We start from the raw sequence: 22,113 nt of genomic DNA, 5'->3' as shown, positions 1-22,113 counted from the left end.
CAAGAAGCTGCCGCCAAGAGTTATCGGGAAGAAAGATCCAGTCTCTTAGTCTTACAGTGAGTTTGTGTAGTTACAAATGTAATGGTTTGAAGATTTCTTCTCTCTGTTATTGCTTGAGTGCTTATGTTAATCTCAGTTATTCAAGTATGGGCTGTATAGTGTAAATGCGTGTGTGTGTGTGTGTGTGTGTGTGTGCGTGTGTTTGTGTGTGTGCATATGAGAGAGAGAGAGAGAGAGAGAGAGAGAGAGAGAGAGAGAGAGAGAGAGAGAGAGAGAGAGAGAGAGAGAGAGAGAGAGAGAGAGAGAGTGGTGACACACTATACTTCCGTTTGCTGTTAAATGGATACTTACAAAATCGACAATCCCATCAATCAGTCGAGACACAATTTATTAACAAAAGAATTTTAATTATATACCAACTTATTTAATGCATACACTCTTACATATGTATACATCTGAATGCATAAAGCACACACACAAACATGTACAAAGTACCCCCCCCCCAAATAAAAAAACAAAAAAACAAAAAAAATGCTGATAACTCATGAATTACTTCTACAACTTACTTCAAATTTGGTGTACATTGGCCTGAGATATGGGATGATAATTCCACAAAGTTTCATGAATGCCGGTCAAGTGCGCATGGCTTATAATTATATCTACATGCCACTTGTTTCATAATACTACATCTATTAAAACAGATAAAATGGATACAAATTTGAATGCATTACATTATTTCATGACAATAGGACTTTTAACTGTGTTGGTCAGAACATGATTAACGAGATGACCGCGGGGGAGCTGGTCCTGTCCATTGCTGAGCGGCTCCCATCCCCGGTTTTGGGCATGGCCTGCAACCTTAACAGAGGATCCTTCCCAGAGGAGCCTACTTCAAGTGCAGCCACATGTCCTTCCAGGTGTGTTTGTCACCACTACCAAGACCTGTAATTACAAAAATAGTACTTAAAAATCTGCTGTTAATCGCCATACGTTATACATGACTCGACTATGATGTGCCGTAATTATGCATTTAAATTATGATGAAAAAACAACAACCTGAAAAGTGATGGGCGTGTCCGGATAGGGCGGATAATCGTTATATGAAATCTTTAGAAATGTGTCCTGTTTCCGTTATTAATCTTTAAATGTTATAACAACATCCTGGAAATTCAGTAGAAATGGCCCAGTCAGGCTGATTTTTTGGCCTTTAAAAAATGCAACCCTCAAAAATGCGAATAACTTTACATCTGTTGACCTAATCACTTTATATTTGGGGGACATAAACTTCAGCCTATCCATGTCCCTTCCACATCTTGGCAACTTTTTTTGAAATAGCACAAAAGTCTGACCATTTGATCTACAAAATTGCCCCTTTGTGAAAGTGTCACGGTAGCTGAAGTTTATGTCCCCCAAATATAATGTGATTCGGTCAACAGATGCAGAAGTTATTAGCATTTTTGAGGGTTGCATTTTTGGGGGGTCACCCTGTCTTCTTCAAAATGGAAAAACAACACTGCTAGGCACAACAGCTGAACCAAATCAATTTGAGTGGGCAAAAGTTGTTCTTCAATTTGAGATAATAAAACAACAAACAGGGTCACTCTTGCTCACACAATCAAATCTGCATCTAAATCAGTATGTGTTGTTCACATATCTTGTCTAACATGGACGCTATGCATATATGGCAGGCTGAGCGGTGTAGGTGTCAATACTCTCAGCAGGCATAAAAGGCAGTTTTTGAAGCCATTTTAGCGGGTAATAAGACAAAGAATGGTACATTTGAGTAACTCGCAAACGCATTGCCTTCAAACTTTCGGAGATTTGTGTTAACACATGTCGTAAAGTACACACGAAATCTCAAGTCATGTGAGGTATTAGTTCTGCTGTTATGCGACATCCCAAAAAGAGTTTTAAAAATAAGGATCTACCCTGTCCGATTGAACAGAAGAAAAAAAATAGAATTAGCATGCATTTAGAAAAATGAAAGCTTCATTTTACCCTTAAATTTAATACAGTTTCACCAATGGCTGTTCAAAGCGCACTTGTTTAAACGCACACACACATTTTTGGAAAATGCTTTTTCAAGAGCCATTGATCAGTTAAGCGTGTCGGCAGTGAGCTTTGCTATGCGTAGGCCGACATTTGCGCTCAGCGCTCTGAATGAGTCAACTTTAAAAAACTACTTTCGCGTTGAAATCCTCATACCACCCATGTCTGATAAAATATGTACATGAAATTTGAGTATGTGGCGCATCTGTCATTGTTCTTGAAGATTTCAACAAATAAAATTTGTTCAATGATTCAGCAAAAACCTATCGTCAATTTAAGAACTGTTTCTGACATGACAAATAACAGCAGACCTAATGTCTCAAATTACTTGAAATTCCGAAAGTACTTTACAACATGTGTTAGCACAACTTTCCGAAAGTTTGAAGGCAATGCGTTAGCGAGTTACTCAAATGTACCATTTTTTGTCTCATTACCCGCTAAAACGTCTTCAAAAACTGCCTTTTATGCCTGCTGAGAGGATTGACACCTACACCGCTCAGCATGCCATAGCGTCCATGTTAGACAAGATATGTGAACAAAACTTACTGATTTGAATGCAAATTTGATTGTTTTGTCTAAGAACATGCTAAACATGTTTTGTTTTAGCAGTTCTGATTTGTTGTCAATTTTAACGTGGGAACCTTCATTTTGCGAATTTGATTTGGGTGTGTGTGTGTTGTAGGTTTCACTGTATCGACAATACGTCATGTAAACTCAATCTGTTTTCTGAATAAGTTAGGGGCATAAAGGGCCTTTCCAGTCATATAATTGGTTTTACGATAAACGGCCTCATCATAAAGATCTGCCCTCAAACGCATCTGTAAAGTTTTTTTTATGACGAGTAGTGTAGAACAATCACCATCTTACACATCTGATCGCAAGATTATGCATTCCCGAAAAATTCTGCTATGTCTCCGGCGCATCAGTATCTGTCCGAAGGGTTTGAAAACAAATAATTACAACACACACACACACCCCTCCCAACCTCCACCACCACCCAAGAAAAAAAAAGAAGAAAAGAATAAATACATTGATAAATACAAGAATGAAAGAATTAATTTACTTTTTTTTCAATTGTTTTTTATAACAAATCTATTGCTTCTAGGTCATCATTATCAGGCCGATGATTAAACCAAAGCTTAGTCACGGAAATGCATATATGGACTAAAAATGACGTGTTTTTTTCTTGCAGGACAATGGCTTGAATATGACTTCATCCTGAATCGGCAGAGCAGCGATGTATTCTTATATGGATGCCATGGACGTCTTCCACCTAGCGGGCACACAGATGGTTCACAAATCTACCCACTTGTATATTGCATACCTACCCCCTCACTCTTAACCATTGCTCCTTCACTTCTGCAGCTGCATCAAAACACACACACACACACACACACACACACACACACACACACACACACACACACACACACTTAATACCGATGCCACATTTCAAGTAATCGGGCTGCAGGTATATTTGTCTTCTTAAGTCCACAATCAGAATGGCAGGAGCTATTGGAAAAAACGTTTTCTTTTTTACATTTTACGGTAATTACATTTTTGTCTTTGATCTTCAGGCTTCCATAACAGTTCTCTAAATGTATTGAGAATACGCCTGAAACGTTACGTGAACCAAAACAACAACAACAACCAAAAAACAAACGCTGTGCATAGGGAACATAAATATCAATGATCTTTCTTTATTTGGTGTTTAACGTCGTTTTCAACCACGAAGGTTATATCGCGACGGGATATCAATGATAATTTAGCAGGGAGAATCAGCCGGGACATTATTTATTATTCTGAATAGATCAACATTCATATATGCATCAAGTGTACTAATTGATCCTGCTAAATAGTTGTATTTGTTTGTGACTGATGCACTTTTTATTCACTTTGCACATGTATGTATCACGTAAGAAAAATCAAGGGAGGTAATTTTGCTCGGATTAGATGGTTCCCTCCCCTGATAACAAAAGCACACAAATTCATTTTTCCCCTCTTCTCGTATGTGTTATTCAAACGTTTTGTTGGTTTTTGTTGAATATTGATGTGAAAGGTTCAGTCCTTCCCGAGTAAACTATTCGATTTACAGTCTCAGAACAGACCAGGCCTGAAAAGACCATCGCTAAACACATCAACTAATCAGCCTGGGTGCAGTTTGTGATTGTTTTTTATTGACTGATTTGTGAACGAACACAAGCAGGAATCTGTGATGATAACACATCAAAATAAATTATCACTTTGCGCATGAAGCAGCCAGGTTGTCGAATCTAAGTCTTTGTTCATGTACAATCTTGTCTAAATCTGAAATCGGCCAAAAGTTTTCATGGGAACGACTGTGCCTTTCTGTGTCTCTCAATTTTTACACCACTTGCTACTCATGATTGCATGACACTAAGAACAGGCAAGATGTGGATATCGTGGTTTTAATGATACATTCGGACATACAAATGGTTACCGTTGTTTTCTTAGATACGTGTGATCTCTCTTTTTCCCCTGGTCCTTTCTTTTTGATGTTATTTAGCCTGAAGTTTGTTGCAACTATTGGTCCGCTTGCATTTGTTGTTATAGTAATTGTGGATATGCTATTTAATTTGTCTGTGTTGCCTAATTATGTTGTCACTGTCAGCTTGATGAATAAAGGCTATGAGAAAAACAAAATGTTACCCTTCACCATCAGCAAAATATGCAGCTAGCTGCATATATACTAAATATTTCTGATACCTTGACCAAATACGATGTTTATTTTTGCGTGTTCTCGTTTTTTCAGAGCGAACACACACACACACACACACACACACACACACACACACACACACACACAGTCTCTCTCTCTCTCTCTCTCTCTCCCTCTCCCACCCACACACACACACGTACACGTACACACACACACAGTTTCAATGTTAAAAACTTAAAACACGTATCCCTGTAGCATCGATGAAGATTGTATGCAGGAACATCATAAAAGCTTGCTTACAAACGGACTCGCTGTCTTCGAATAAAACAGCTTTCGAATAAAATAGCTTACCGTTGGATCTTTGCTCAAACTGCGGCTTTCTTGTCCACATTCCTGGCGCACAGATCTGCAATGTGCAACGTTACTGTTGAATACACACAATTTATGTTGAAGTCACAGGGCACAGACAGACATATCCCCCCCCCCCCCCCCCCCCCCTTACACACACACGCGCGCGCGACTGCGTGAAGATGCACGTCACCTTATTTAATCACACAATGTAAAAACGTGGTGGTTAAAAACTGAATAGTATCATATGAATCTCTGAAGAGAATTTTTTTTTTCCAACAGTCGTTCGTGTAAGGCACACGCAGACGGAATGTAGCTGAAGCCATACCGTAAAAACTAAGAACAGATCTATAGATTCTAAAACAAATGTGACATTTTAGTTCTATTCATCTGGATGAGCTTGATCTGTCCGAAGTAGAATCGGCCACTGAAAATGCAACTCCCCCCCCCCCCCCCCCCCTCCCTTTCCCACGACACACACCACGACACGACACTAGCTGAGAAAAGGAAAACGTGTGGAGGAATACATAATGTAAAAACCAGATCTAAAAGTAAGCCCGGTTTACCATTTCAAACCGCCTTTGAGTATGAAATGTTCGGACGCGCCCTTTCAGCCTATAGTGAAATGGTAATGTACACGTACAAGCTTTGTTTCAGAACTGTGAAACGTAATAACTAGGTTTGAAAATTGAATTCAAATATATACAAGTAAAGTTAATGGAAGATCAAAGTAAAGGTTGGGTGTAATGTCAAAAAGTATACTTACATTCCGTTTCAGCATGCTCAGTCTTCCACAGGAAAAACTCCCAGGGCTTTGTCCTGCTTGCGATTTTGCCAAAAGTACTTTGAACACACCCCCGACGTAACTTTCAATGAGCATCATAGTATTTTTGCCACTTGCCGGTTGAATTTGGCGCCTAATTCCAACTTCGCTGCATCTCAGGGTTGTTTCTGGTCCCCCAAATGTACACATTCAGACCTATGCCGCCCTGATCGATCACAATTTTGCTTTTTACGTAACTGGCGCAAGATGGCAGACATCTTTGGACCGTAAATGACTCTTTGCGCATGCGCCGCTAATAATTTGATTGGTCGATATTTTTAGGTAAAGCACATGGTCTCAGAAAACAGAAAAGTAAACATTGGAAGCGTGAGTCACGCTCCCAAAAAATAAAAACTTTGTTTACATATAAAAAAAATTCTGTAACTTTTTGCCCCATGGTTCATTCATCATCTGAAATAACTTTTTAGCGAAATCTAACCATAAGATTATTGGAAAAAAGTCAAAATGTAGACGACCACCTTTAAGAGAATTCTTGATGTAATTGTATCACGGTTTTTCATGGGGAATTTCTTGAACATAAATGTTACGCATTTATGTTATGTTTAAGACGGTGATGCTTTGTATGGTAGTGTTATTCATAGATTAAGTATGAGTTTGGATATTGAATGTGGACGGAATGTGAACGTAGAATGAACGAAAATGTATGAGTGGTACACGAACGTTTGGAAGAAGAGATGGTTTTAGAGAATGTTGTATTAATTGTGAGATTGTGACACGTTTTAGGATGTTCTAGGAGTATGCTTTTAGTAGCTGACATTACATACTGTGATCTATAGAGTGGGTTTTAGTATGGTGTCACCACTGTGACGCGATGAAGCCAGACTATGTTTTAGCAGCTGCTTATATTACCGGAATACACATCTAGTATGTTTTAGTAGTTTTAGTCGTTCTTTAACCACTGTGATGTGTTGGAAGAGTTTATTTTTATGTGCTGTTTTAGAGGTACATCTCATCAGTATGGAACATGTTCAGTTCTTACAGCAGTTGATAGTGGGGGGGGGGGGGGGATCCTATCTTATTCTGCGTACTTTTATTGTGGGACGGCGGGGGGAGGGGAGGGGGGGGAGGGATGTATGTTACCAGTGCGGGAACGGGTTGGAGAGGGGGGGGGGAGTGGTGGGGGGGTCCTAGGGTTTCCGATAGCTCTTAGAGTTTCATAGTTCTCACCATGTCTGTATAGTGTATGTATTAGTTACTGTGATACCAAATTGTCTTACCCTTGTATGTATGATGCTATGCGCCAGTGATGTATGAATGCTATTTATTTTTGTTTTTATCACACAGCAAGCTGCTTTCCTCGTGTATTTTTTATGTTCATTCATGTATTGTACACTTGGCAATAAATTATCTATCAAATTATCTATCATTAAGACTTGGTTAAATTCTTTAGGAGTTTCCATGAGGGTTTTCCATGGCGTGTACGAGGGACGGACCTTACACGGAAAAGCGCGGGACGATGGTGGCGAGCAAGGGACCACATCGGCGCAGGATGACTAGACGAAGGAGTCTTCATCGTTACCGGTCGTAGCTGACGACGGTTGCTTTCGCTAATGGCGGAAGGATTTCTCGGGGAGAAACGTGAAAGGTGTGTGTTGGCATCTACAGTGAGAGTTTTTGGGAATTCATTAGTCTACGAGGATCCAGCGACACAAGGAAGTGAAACTGGCGACATGCAGTGAGCCGTGATTCGAACTCGTGAGTGTCTGTCGGTGCCTTCTTTTGTGCGTTAATCTATATTTGAGAAAGTATCTTTATAATATGTATTTACATGCATTGAGTGAAAGCTAAAAGATTGTGTGAACTGTGTGTCGAAAAGTTGATTCGTATTGATGTATTTGAAGTGAAGAAGTATGTTGTTTTTGGTTGAGGAAATAATGAGCCTGTATCCTCCCAAATTCTGTTGTTGAAGTGTTTGGTGTGAAAAGGGTAGAGACAGTGCAATAGGGCAGAACACGTACATATGAAAGTAATTTCATTTATTTCACATGCAAACCACTTTATGACAGTGTGTGTGTGTGTGTGTGTGTGTGCGTGTGTGTGCATGTGTTTTTGTGTGTGTGTGTGTGGCTGGTGTGTGTGTGTGTGTGTGTGTGTGTGTGTGTGTGTGTGTGTGTGTGTGTGTGCTTACTGACAGACCGATAGTCTGAGACCTATACGTCATGTGATAGTTAATGAGTTTTTTTTATATAGTATTGTCAGTTTTGTATGTGCTTTTCATGTCTCACTATATTGTGTTCAGTAATTGTATTGTTGTTCAGTTTTTCATGACAGTGAAATTAAAGTTGAGAAACAGGTTTTACATACTGTGTATGTGTGTGTATGCGTGCGCACGTGTGTGTGTGTGTGTGTGTGTGAGTGTCCGGGGTGTGTGTGTGCGTGATAGTGTGTGTGCGCTCGTGTGTGTGTATGTGTGTGTGTGTGTGTGTGTGTCAGTGTGTCATAGTGTGTGTGTGCGTGCGCGCGCGCGTATGTGCGCGTGTGTGCGTGCGCGTGGGTGTGTGTGTGTGTGAAATGTCTCAGTTTCACTGAGCACTTCAACGACTTTAACTTCGAAGTCAATGTATGGGAGCTAAAGCTTGTGGAACAAATCGTCATGCATATCAAATACCAAGCCTTTTCCCGTGGCCTGTCCTATACTGACTTGCTGAAAGTACGGTACGCACGTCGGTCACACAGTACATTCAAACAAACAAAATCTCTGAGTACACCAAACTGCGTACGACCGCACTATAATTATGTTGTTCAGTAGCGTTCAACGCACTGATAATGATAAAACAGTGACAGAACGAATGCATGCTGGTAGAGATGCGAAGCGAGGCCGCGCCGCTCGCGTGAACTCTTGGGGCACCGCGCTCGGTCAGCGTGACCTCGCGCGATTGTCAGCCATCATCCCGTACTACGTTGTTGTTCGCTTGCTCTCTGACACCGATTTGAAGTGCTTTTTTGTCATATTTCTTTGGATATATCCAGCTTCAGACGAGAGATATCAGTGGTAAGTAAACTTGATTCATATTCTGTAGCTTCAATAGTGTGCACACGAACGCATTTGAGAGGATTGGGTTCCCGAAGTGAGTCAAAAACACGGTTCCCTCGGTTCTTGCGGCCATTGTCCATGCCTTACATTGTGCGTGGAGGCAATGTTTGGGAGCTAATATTTTCTTTTGTGCGCAACGTTACTTTCCCTTCACTGGCAAATGCATTACTGGTGTATACATTGATCTGTTTGTAGAAATTTTGACGCGCTGTAATTAAATTTGATGCTTTTAAGTCTCACTCAAGTGGTTCTCGCACTTACACTGGCGTGTGAAAGTTTTTAAGAGAAATGAGCGAAATTGCTTACTTTAAGATTCATCTTCTAATCACCAAATGATGCAATAATCTTCTTCTTGTGATTTTCTGTTTCTCTTGAGTGCAAATAATTAACAGTTTGCATGTTTTATTATCTATGATTTTCTATGAAACAGTTATAATTCTTTAAAAACACAACAATTGCCAGCTTGGCGCCAGTGCGGGGAGGATTACTTGCCCCTGCCGTAGGCGAAGATAACGCGAGCGGGAAGACAGCGCTTCGCATCTCTTCTATCTATGGTGCGCCAAATTGATATTACTATCGTTAACTGTTATATAGGGTTTTGAAACTATCGTTAACTGTTATACAGAGTTTTGAAACTATCGTTAACTGTTATGTAGAGTTTCGAAACTATCGTTATCTGTTAGATAGAGTTTCAGAAACTCAAAATAACAGCTAACGATAGTCAGTTTATCAAAAGCGCGTCGGTATCGTTCCCAAATGGGAAAACCCTGAAACTGCCATTGCAAAACTGTCTTTTTGCTACGAAATGTACATTTTAACTACAAACACAATTTAAAAAACTACAACATTAGTTATTGACCGTTCTTCTGTTGTCGTCTTCTCAAATCATTGTTGAGTTTGTTTAATATTAGCTTTATCCTATCATTTGTACTTTCGGCCGTACCGTTTTCCACGTGTGCGGTTTGAAGACGCGGAATATTCGCGGAAAAGACCATGACAGACGGCTACACAAAACAGTGGGGTTTTTTTTTTTTTCAAAACAAACACAAAACAACGTGACATTCCCCACGACGCGTGCTCCCATGGGGTCGCCTTCACGCGGCGGGAGTGTTTCCACCAAGCTACCCCACCCCTTTACTTCTCTTCTTTTGTCTTATTTCTGCCTTACCAGTCCTTTCACCTATATTTCCTTCCAAAAAACTCTCCCTACTATTCCCTGCAGTTTTCTGATTCCTTTCTTGTCTTATTTCTACCTGACTGGATCCGTCACCTTTATTTCACTTCCCAAAAGTCTTCTTTTCCACATCCTTATTTCTCTGTGGTCTTCTTAAGACCCAGCGTGTTTGCCGTGCGCTGCGACCTGTACCGGTTTGGGCTGGTGACCTGATGATTGAGGGGTTTACTTAGTTGCGACTTTGTAGCGCCAACACATCATTTTGGCCCAGTCTTTATCTAAGACAGGAGGTTGAAGAAGGCTTACCCGTTTCAATCAATCGGCTGGTCAAGTCTGGGTATATGTATTGAGCATATTGCATCGGACCTTTGGCTAAAGGAGCAAGCGGCGGTAGGAGGGGGCGGCGGTAGTCGGGACAAACACTATGCCAAGTTGTTACCTAATCCGTTTCCGCTTGGAAAGAGTTGACGAACATTATGCCAAGTTGTTACCTAACCCGTTTCCGCTTGGAAAGAGTTAAATCTCCTATTACAGATTGATACCATATGTTTCCTCTTATCGCTGCGTATATCCATCTGTATCCTTGGCGCTCTGGAGTTGGATAACCGCTCCACCTAAGCGTCCCCTTGTTGGGCTCCGTGGTGGGTGGGGATCAGATGCGACGAAGATAAAGGCCTCAAACATGGCCACCTCTTCTTTTTCTTTTTTTTTTTCAAACACCCAAAACAGAAACAAACGAAGATACTGCGTTGACTCTGACTCTGACGATGAAGTCCGAGTCAGAGCAACAAAGAACAACATCAGCGAGGCCTGGCCCCGTTTCATTGTTGTTGAGACAGCAGATGAGGCACAGCCCATCTCCAAACTTTCGCCTTTTGCGATACAGAAGGTTATTGCAGGAGTATCATCAACGATAGACAACATTAAGAGGCTTCGTAATGGTTCTCTACTGATTGAATGCCCTTCAAAAAAGGCATCAGATGGTCTTCTCCGTCTGAATGGTCAGAAATTTGTTGATAGACCGGTCAAGGTCAGTCCTCACAGAGGCCTGAACACCAGCAAAGGAGTCATCCGATGCCGAGAGCTGGAGGGCCTCAGTGAGGCTGAAATAAAAGAAGGTCTAAAGGATCAAGGTGTCATTGATGTGTACCGGGTGTTGATCAGGAAGGGCGATATCAGAGTACCCACCAACACCCTTTTCGTCACTTTTTGTACACCAACCATCCCTGAGAAAATAAAAGTGGGATTTGTTCAAATAAGAGTGACTTTGTATATTCCATCACCAATGAGATGTTTCCAATGCCAAAGATTTGGACATTCAAAGGCTGGATGTAAACAGAAGGCAGTGTGCGAGAGGTGTGGCGGAGATCCTCACGAAGGTCCCTGCACATCACCACCCACCTGCACAAACTGTAAGGGAAACCATTCCCCGTCCTCCAGAGAATGTCCAAAATACAAGTTTGAACAGGCCATTCAAAAAACAAAAACGGAGAAAAAGATGTCTTTCTCAGACGCCAGGAAGGAGGTTGAAAAAACTAATGTTTTTTCCTTCCAGAAAAGTTTTGCGGCAGCAGTCAGTCAAAGACCTGCAACAAAGTCAACACCCACCCAGACCAGTATTTCATATAGGTCTGTGGGTGTCCAGGCAGGCCCGTCCATGTTGAAAAGGACAGAGCCCACAAGAAACAAAAGTATTTGTACACAGACAGATGAAAGCACAGGTGGGGCTATCCCCACTGGAGACTCTATGGGGTCTCCTGGTGAGGTTTGCTTCACCGCCCCAACTGGAGACCCTGTGGGGGCTCCTGGTGAGGTTCGCTTCACCACCCCAATTGAGGACCCTATGGGGTCTCCTGGTGAGGTTCGCTTCACCACCCCAACCCAGAAGCCCGTTCACAGGGCAACTCACAGGAAGGGGACCGTCGAGGTAGTGGAGGTAGTGGACCTTACTCAATCCACACCACGAACACCTCCGGACAAGGGAAAAGTTACTCTGCCCCAAAGATCGCCTCGCACCCCAAAAATGGAGAAAAATCCCATCACACTATACAATCATTTTGGGAGTTTATCCGACGAAGAGGGTATGGAGGCAGAAACTTCTTAAAACTAAACAAACATAGCCAATTTTATTCAATGGAATTGTAGAGGGGTCCAAGCTAACTATGAAGAATTATGTCTACTTTTACACAAATTTCATCCTGTTGCTACAGCATTACAGGAAACAATGCTGAAACCAAACAAAGATTTTAATGTATCTGGATACAATGTTTTTAGAAACCATTCAGACAATAACACGTCTGGGGGAGTTGCTCTTTTGATTAAGAAAAGTGTACTTTGTAGTGAGATCAACCTATGTACAAACATTCAAGCCGTCGCAGCACGAGTGACATTAGATAAAACCATCACTCTCTGCAGTGTATATCTGTCACCATCAAAATGTTACACGAAGCACGATCTTGAAAATCTTATTGATCAGCTTCCAGCTCCCTTTGTTTTAATGGGAGATTTTAACGCTCATTCCCCTTTATGGGGCAGCAACTCTCTAAGTACGAGAGGACGAATTCTAGAAGATTTTTTAGACAATCGTAATCTATGCGTTTTAAACGATGGAGTACCAACATATCTCCATCCAGCAACAGGATGCAAGTCCATACTAGATCTAGTTATTTGCGACACCTCTCTTGTTCTAGACTTTGAATTTAAAGTCTATGATGACACATGTGGTAGCGATCATTTCCCTATCTTGATGTCTCAAATAGATGGATTGGAAGAAGCTTCCCCCCAGAGATGGAACCTGAACAAGGCAAACTGGCTGTCTTTTACTGCCGAATGTTCTGTCCAACTCACAGAAGACACTGTCTTTGATGGAAGTGACGACCCATCATCTATTTTTACAAACACTCTACAAGACATTGCCACTGAGTACATCCCAAAAACATCTTCAAACAACCGCATTAAAGTGCCATGGTTTAATAAAGAATGCCAAGAAGCCCGATCTGAGCGAAAGAGAAGTCTACACAGGTTCTACAGATGCCCGACCCTTAGCAAGAAGTTGACTTTCTTCAGATTTCGCGCTAAGAGTCGCACTGTCATAAAACATTCTAAAAGAACATCCTGGAGGTCTTTTTGCTCAAACTTAAACTCTAAGGTATCATCAAGTAAAGTTTGGAATGCTATTCGTAAAATCAAAGGGAAAAAAGGATCTGCATCAATTAACCACCTTGTGGTAAATGGATCCCTTATAACCCAAAAGAATGAAGTAGCAAACGTTCTGGCTTCAACAATGGAAAAAAACTCATCAACAGAAAATTACTGCACAGATTTTCAAAAAATCAAAGCCACCCAAGAACGTAAACCCATAAACTTCTCATCTCAGAATGAGGAGAACTACAACAAGTTGTTCAGTATAACTGAACTCAAACAAGCCTTACAAAAATGCAACAACTCGGCAACGGGGTTGGACGGAATACATTATCAGTTCCTCACACACCTACCAGAAAGTTGTCTTCTGGTCCTGCTGAAGGTTTTTAACCACATATGGGAGAGTGGATCCTTTCCACCTTCATGGCAAGAAGCGATGATTGTCCCCATTCCAAAACCAGGTAAAGATCATACAAACCCCAGCAACTACCGTCCGATAGCCTTGACCAGCTGTCTGTGTAAAACCATGGAGAGATTGGTCAACGCTAGGATGGTGTGGTACCTAGAAAAACAAAACCTCTTAAGTGATGTGCAATGTGGCTTCCGAAAGGGACACAGCACCACTGATCATTTGGTACGTTTTGAGACCTTCGTTCGAGAGGCCTTTGCGAGATCTGAACATGTACTAGCTATATTTTTTGACCTCGAGAAGGCTTACGACACGACCTGGAAACACGGTATTTTAGCTGATTTGCATGAAATGGGTTTTCGTGGACGTCTCCCTGTTTTTGTGGAAGGATTTCTAAGTAATCGATTTTTTTACAGTACGGGTCGGTCCCAACCTATCAGAGTTCTGTCAACAAGAGATGGGTGTTCCTCAAGGAAGCATTCTATCACCCATGTTGTTCAACATCAAAATCAATAACATAGTAAAGGCAGTACTGAAAGGATCCGAGTCATCCTTGTTTGTTGATGACTTTGCACTTTGTGTGCGTGGCAAATCCCTACATAGAGTGGAAAGGCAGCTTCAATTATGTATAGACAAGGTGCAAAAATGGGTAACAGAGAACGGTTTCAAATTTTCCACCAGCAAAACTGTCTGTATGCATCTTTGCAAACAAAGGGGAGCCATGCCAGAACCCTCTCTGGTCCTGAATGGTAATCCTGTCAAGGTTGTTGAAGAATTTAAATTCCTAGGACTGACCTTTGACCGTCGACTAACATTCCTTAAACATATCCAGTATCTGAGAACATCATGTCTGAAAGCTCTGGATGTATTGAAAGTGGTTTCTCATACGGACTGGGGTGCTGACCGCACAGTCCTACTCAGACTTTACCGTGCTTTAATCCGATCCAAGTTGGACTATGGTTGTGTCGTCTATGGTGGAGCCGCAAAATCCAACCTAAGGCTATTAGACACAATACACCACCAGGGTATACGTCTTTGTCTGGGAGCTTTCAGGACGTCTCCAGTACAGTCCTTATATTTTGAGGCCAAAGAACCCTCTCTGAGGCTGCGACGCCTGAAACTCACCCTAAATTATGTGTTGAAACTGAAAGCTATGCCTACAAATCCAGCCTACCAATGCGTATTTCAACCACAATGCTCTGAATTTTTTGAAAGTCACCCAAATGATCGAGCACCTCTGTCTTCTCGGATTCAGTCACATCTGGCCGAATCAAAGATAAAACTCGATCATGTTAGTGAAAATCGATGGACAGAAACACCTCCATGGACATTGCCAGATCCAGTTGTTCGACTCGATCTGACAAGGTTAAAGAAGTCAGAGACAAATGATTTGATTTTTAAACAGTGTTTTAGCCAGTTCTGTACCGAGTTTCCTTCCCATCAACGAATATACACTGATGGGTCCAAAGCTGAAAGTAAAGTGGCATCAGCTTCTGTCACTGGCCCTAAACTCGATAGGGCCTTTTCGGCCCGTCTTCCGGATGACAGTTCTGTATTTTCTGCAGAGTTGAAAGCTTTACAGCTAGCTCTGAAACAGGTATATCAGTCAAAAAAGAAAGACTTCCTGATTCTGTCGGATTCCCTATCGGCTCTTACCGCCGTGAAGAGAACTCAGCTAGATCACCCACTGTTGGTCGAAATCCAAGAGCTACATGCATCTCTGATTGAAGAAGGCAAAAGGATTGTGTTTGCATGGGTGCCATCCCATGTTGGAATTAGAGGCAACTCTGCAGCTGATCAAGCTGCAAAAGAAGCCAGAGAAAGACTCATCACTGACAAACACACAAAGCATTCAGATTTCAGAACTCGCACCAACATGTACATAAAGTACCTATGGCAGAGTGAATGGGACGAATGTGAAGAAAATAAACTTCATAAGATCGTCCCCCAGCTGTCGGACAGCCTACCCCAATGTCGCCTCAACAGGAAAGAAGAGACAGTTCTCTGTCGCTTACACATTGGGCACAGTCACATTACACATTCGTATCTGCTGAAAGGTGAAGATCCACCATACTGTTTTGGATGTGACGAACCATGGACATTAGAACATGTTCTCACAAAATGTGTAGACGTTCAAGAATTTCGAGACAAACACTACAATGCGGAAACACTGAAGGTTTTATTCCGGGATGTTCCCCCGGACAAGATTTTTAACTTTTTAAAAGAGATCAAGATTTTTTACAAGATTTAAAGTATCAGAAGTGAAAATTATTAATTTTTAGAACCTTCTTTTACAGTGATAGATTTGAATGTAAATAGTCTGAAACGTAGAACTTGCCATATGAAGGGAAAAGAAAATAACTGCATCGGTCTCGAATAGCAGCTAGCATCTGCTGAAGAGACATTAAACCCCAAAAACCAACCAACCAACCCACGACGCGTTTTGGAAAACACTGCATGCTTTCGCATCGTGTTTTGGGTACTGACACTGACCGTTGCACACTGCATGCATGCCAGCCGTTTGTGTACAACTGACTCGCACACAGCGCGGTAGCGAAGATTTGATTACTTGATTAAACGAAGCAGCGAAATGATGGACTTATCAGACGACAGTTAGTTGAATATGATCTACTAAATGTTGTAGTAATTTAGTGCAAATTCGCTCGAACGAAACTTGACGTTCAGCAGCCATTTTGCCGGCATCGAAACATCCGACCACGCCATCGCTATTTTTAGAAACTCTATATAACAGTTAACGATAGTAATATCACTTGCGCGCACCATGCCGCCGTTTTGCGAAACCCTCGTTATCTGTTATTCATAGTTTTAGCAATAGCGCGCACAAACGCGCTATTGATATAACTCTAAATAACAGTTAACGATAGTTTCGAAACTCTATTTAACAGTTAACGATAGTTTCGAAACTCTTTATAACAGATAACGATAGTTTCGAAACTCTATATAACAGTTAACGATAGTTTCAAAACCCTTTATAACTGTTAACGATAGTAATATCAATTTGGCGCACCATACTATCTATGTCTCTGTTTGTATGCATTCTATAAGAGTTTCTGAAGCGTAGTTATGAGTGCAACACTGTGAGGGTTTTTGTGTGTGACTCCTGAAACGTTTAGAACCTTTTATGTTGCTAGGTTAGCGTATGAAAGGTAGGGGAAGGGCCCCTTACATAATTATACTCACACTCTTAATATGTACCACCTCCAGTTCTGACTGAAACGGTAACAGTGCTAGTTTGCTCAAAACAATTTCGCTCGCCACATTTACCCTCTGAATTATTCACACATGTCCAAAAACAAGTTGCCGACGTCACGTACAGACCACAAAACCGCGGACCTTTTTCACCCTCCTACGGCCTTATTATATAGCAGTGTTCGCCCTAACCTTGATTTTTGTTTGTTTGTTTGCTTAACGCCCAGCCGATCACGAAGGGCCATATCAGGGCGGTGCTGCTTTGACATTTAACGTGCGCCACACACAAGACAGAAGTCGCAGCACAGGCTTCGTGTCAGTCTCACCCAGTCACATTATTCTGACACCGGACCAACCAGTTCTAACCTTGATGCTGAACTCATTGTCTCCCAGGTACGGATATATCCGTGCCCACTCATATGGCTCTATCTGACCAGGTACGGATAAATTATATCCGCTCAGACTGTTAGCTTCAGTCGCTTCCTGTAACGTCGATCTAACGCCTGTATTCCAGCGTGTTGATACACAGTCGCTACACAGTAACTACAACTCCGAGTGACCTGCTGCAGCACAGCTGCATGGTCTCGGCAATAAAAAAAAACTTAGTCAACAAGTTTTTGTCCACATACGCAGCTGATAACTTACAAAACTTACTATATAAGATAGCCAAGCCTGTAATTATTACATTTTAGCAGTCCTCCCCGTACTTGAAGCCAAAACACAGAAAATGATAGAAAAATCTCAAAGTAATGTCTATCTGAGCCCCCGAAAAAGGACCTTCAACAAGTGGAAGAAAAGAAATGATAAAGACTGGTTAATTCAGTCATTCATTTTAGTCTTTCTTTCTGTTTGTCTTTCTGTCTGTCTTGATTCTTTCTTTGTGTCTTTGTGTGTGTGTTCATCGGTCAATATTTGATTGAATTTATCACTAGCAAGAGATTGTGCTTGCGTGCGTACAAGTGTGTGTGTGTGTCAGTGTGTGTGTGTGTGTCAGTGTGTATGTGTGTGTGTGTGTGTGTGTGTGTATGTGGGTGTGTGTGTGTGTGGGTGTGTGGGTGTGTGTATTTGTGTGTGTGTCAGTGTGTATGTGTGTGTGTGTGTGTCAGTGTGTATGTGTGTGTGTGTATTTGTGTGTGTGTGTGTGTGTGGGTGTGAATGTGTGTGTGTGTGTGTGTGTGTGTGTGTGTGTGTGTGAAAAAAGCAATTCCGAGAAGACTACCAGACAGATTTCTTGAAACTTTTCATTTGAATTCTTGTTCACTTATCCCACGGATTGTAACCTCAATAAAAGCACATCATAAATATTACATGCAGCTTTTGGGACACAAAACCCGCGCTTGTGACTGACTACACGTTACAGTATTTAGTTACGCAAGAATAAATCAAAATTAAATACATAACAAGGTTTGCTTCTGCACAACCTACTTTCAGTGGCAAACCTATATGCATCCCTTTACAGACAACCCCCTCTCCCTCCCTTTCCCCTCCCTCCCCTTTCCCCTCCCCCCCTTACCCCTCTCCCTCCCACCTCTACCTCCCCCCACCATACGCACACATACACACACGCACACGCACATACACACACATCTGTGTGATGTAATTTGTTGCAGTGTTTGTTTAATGGACATAGCATAGTTTATAAGTAAATGTTAAATAAAAAAAGAGTAGATAATTGGAGAAAGAGTAGTATGTTCATGGGCGTGTTTATTTTTTTCATGTAAATTTTGAGTATTCTGTCAATTTAGCTGTATGAGGATTTGCAAGCGCATGGAGCAAGGATCGTAACCAATGCACCAAGGCAGTTGTGCCGTTCACTTGTGATGGGGTGAAAAACGTACCAGTTCGTAATGTTCTAACCCAATTACAAGGAGATTAAAGAGACTCTGTCTCTTTCAAAATGTTAGACAGTTTTCAAACTGGCAAACACTTTTTGATGATTCATCTCTTTAAACGGTATACCTTCGGAGAAAGTATATACTTATATTTAGATTGCCAGATCCCATCGCTTACGCAAACATCGTTAGGACGTTGCCTGAAAAGTGCACGGTTGTGGAAACTAATGTACAGTACAGTTATGGAAAAAAAAATTGCCCGATGATGAGAAACTACTGCCATAGGGGAGAGACATTTAATTTGTTTTAAAGATATTTTAAAGTTTTTTTCCCCCCCGTGTTAATGGTAATCTACTCGTCAGAGATTGTCCACGCTGTTGCAAGACATAAGAGCACCCTTCCACTTCGGACACATACCAACAATTCTACAACCTGACTGCATTCTGTGCAGCCTTGGATTTTTTTTCCAATTTATTTTAACTTAACATAATTTTGCAATGACACCTTTGTGTGAGCTTTTCCAACTTAGCCCGAAACAAGAAGAATAAGAAAAAGAAGAAGAAGAAAAAAGAAAACAACGACGACGACAACAACAACAACAGCATAAACAACAACATCAACAACAACAACAACAACAACAACATCAACAACAACAACCATCTGCAACAGAAAGCAGGCATGCAAGCTGCAGATTTGTTTTGCTATACGTCAAAGTGGAAGGATCCTCTTTTTAACATGTCAAATCCCCTGGACAGATGTGTCGGTGTCAGCTTTCGGAACTCAATCAGCCATGTAAAAACAAGAAAACAAACAAAAAGTCTGTAATAAAAAGCAGCATTGCAGAATACATGTTTGGTTAGAACCGTGTTTTATTCAACAATGTATGGATATAATATATATAATCAGCAAGTTTACGATCAACAACAAGCTATTAGCTTATAGTGGTGATCCTAAAAGGAGAAACAAACATACGCGGATGACAATATCTTTAATATATTAATATCTGCATATATTAATTTTGTTTTGGTATGCGTCCACGTAGAAGGATGCTCTCTCTACCATGTAAAAGCCTCGACAGATCTGAGATGGTCAACTTTCGGAACTTGAGACTGTGCCAAAAGGTGACGTTTTCATGTTAGTATGTCCCAAATGACATCACCAGTACATTTTTCATTCTATCTAATCTGTTTTCGTTCTATTTTTTCTAATAACATGCGTCAACAATTGATTGCCAACTGGAATGGAAGAGCACAAAAAGTGTAACTTGATATGTAGTTTCTTTAGAGGGAAAAACATCTTCCACTTTCATGTCAGTGTGTCCCATGCAACATACATTTGCCAAACAGCTATTGCAAGTAGATTATTTGTTAGTGGTATAGAAAATACTGATCAACAATTAAAGTCAGTTTTCACATTCATTTTCTACCTATTTCTTATTTGTTTATTCTGTTGGCAATGGTGAAATGTCAGCAATCGTGTGTCATTCGGGACAGTAGACATGACACCTGACCTTTTGGCACAGTCTCACTTTATCAACCGAAAAAAGTCTGCAGCAGAAAGTAGCAATGCAGGCTGCACACTTGTTTTGGTATGTGTCCACGTAGAAGGATGCTCTCTCTACCATGTAAAAGCTTCGACAGATCTGAGATGGTCCACGTTATTGTTTACACCGTGATAACAGTATCTTTAACCACTGGTAAGAATACTATCGGCGGATGAATGACCCAACACAAGGAATACCATATAAAGTATAATCAAGCGGCCTGACCTCGCGCTATGTAAGAGACCACTGCGAGCTTAGGACACCACTGCCAAACGAAGGAAGTCAGAGAGACACACAAACAGGTGAGTGAACGAAGACTGAAATAAAGCTATTGAGCACAGTACAGCTTGTCAGCAGGTGTGTATGCATTCAGGCGGACACGAACTAACTGGCGGGAAGAAAGTATGGAAAGAGAATATTGGACATCCGAAACAGATAGGACTGCTACGTTCCAAAATCTAGAATCAAAAACAAGAAAAACAAATCTGTCGTACCTCTTGTTTGTTGACTTTAAAAGCCGTCAGGTTGAGGTTTTTAGAACGTGTTGTTTTGTCCTGGGTTAAACGATCAAACCAATTTATCCTTGCTTGTTTTCTTGAAGACATTTCGAAGCAAGAACCACCACCTTTGTACAAGTGGGCAGTTACGCCATTGTTTTATAGTCAGAAAGTGAGAACGAAAGAAATCAAGAAAGACAGACAAACAGACAGATAGGCAGACAGACAGACAGGCAGACAGACAGACAGGCAGACAGACAGAGAGGATAGAAAGGAAGGGGACAAATTATATTCTTTTTCCTCAACTGGTAGACAGTTTACTGGAGAGCAAAAATTCAGCAAAATATATGAAACGAAACCACCGTTAATTTATTTGTAACACTAGCTTTCATAGGACAATGGTTTAATGTATTACTCCAGAATATTAACGTCATTGTGACAGCTGTTTTGACCGTTGTTCGAGGAAACAGCTGCGCGTACAGAACAGTGTTGCAAAACAATTAATAATCATGATGGAAATTCATACCACAACACAGGCATACTGACAGTGACAGGTACCGTGGCTCTCGTCTAAGCAGGTAAGCGTTTAGAGACTCGTTATTCTGAACCGTGGAACAAAAAAACGTAAAGGAAAAGAGAAAAGAAAAGAAGATAGAGAAGAAGAAGAAAGAGCGAGAGAGGGGGAGAGAGAGAGAGAGAGAGAGAGAGAGAGAGAGAGAGAGAGAGAGAGAGAGAGAGAGAGAGAGACAGACAGACAGACAGACAGACAGACAGACAGACAGACAGACATGTGAGACATTGAGCGCGCGATACAGATACAGAAAAAAGATAGTCAGAAAGACAGATAGAGCTGATGATGATGATGATGGAACTTTATTTTCCAAGGATAGAGGTTTAAGGCTACGACTTTTTTTGTTTACACCCTGTCCTAAGAGAGAGACAGAGACGGACAGGCATACTGAGACACAGTTTTGAAAGAAAAAAGAGACGTAGAGAAACAGAGAGGAAAAGGTAGATTTTCCAGAGGGAAACGCAGAAAATTATGGGAAAAAAAGACAAAAGGAAAAGACAAGACGTCTAGGGATATCATACCCAGGAAAAGACAAGACGTCTAGGGATATCATACCCAGGAAAAGACAAGACGTCTAGGGATATCATACCCAGGAAAAGACAAGACGTCTAGGGATATCATACCCAGGAACTCTCATGTGACGTTTCATGAACATCGGTCAGGTAGTTTTCTCTGAATCGCTCTACACACACACACACACACACACACACACACACACACACACACACACACACACGGTCAACATAGGTGGGGTAGAAAGTGTTAACCCGCTTCTGTTGTT

The 22,113-nt window shown here is 41.3% G+C and overlaps 1 protein-coding gene and 1 long non-coding RNA gene across 2 annotated transcripts in view; one reads left to right on the top strand and one right to left on the bottom strand.

The window, feature by feature from the left end:
* Positions 1 to 370: 370 nt before the first annotated feature.
* LOC138952045 (uncharacterized) lies at positions 371 to 6,384 on the bottom strand. Its single transcript, XR_011451289.1, has 3 exons — positions 5,844 to 6,384; positions 5,081 to 5,135; positions 371 to 942 (listed from the first exon to the last, which is right to left on the bottom strand). It is a non-coding gene; the product is annotated as an uncharacterized lncRNA (long non-coding RNA).
* Positions 6,385 to 8,768: 2,384 nt separating this feature from the next.
* Positions 8,769 to 22,113, top strand: part of LOC138952044 (gamma-butyrobetaine dioxygenase-like) — a 37,620-nt gene continuing 24,275 nt past the window's right edge. The window contains exon 1 of the mRNA XM_070323619.1: positions 8,769 to 8,913. The gene's annotated coding sequence lies outside the window, so the exon portion shown is untranslated. The remainder of the gene's footprint in view (positions 8,914 to 22,113) is intronic.

This window comes from Littorina saxatilis, linkage group LG17 (assembly GCF_037325665.1).
Source record: "Littorina saxatilis isolate snail1 linkage group LG17, US_GU_Lsax_2.0, whole genome shotgun sequence".
NCBI lineage: Eukaryota > Metazoa > Mollusca > Gastropoda > Littorinimorpha > Littorinidae > Littorina > Littorina saxatilis.
The sequence above is the reverse complement of the archived record's forward strand: the minus strand, read 5'-3'. Positions and strand labels throughout refer to the sequence as shown.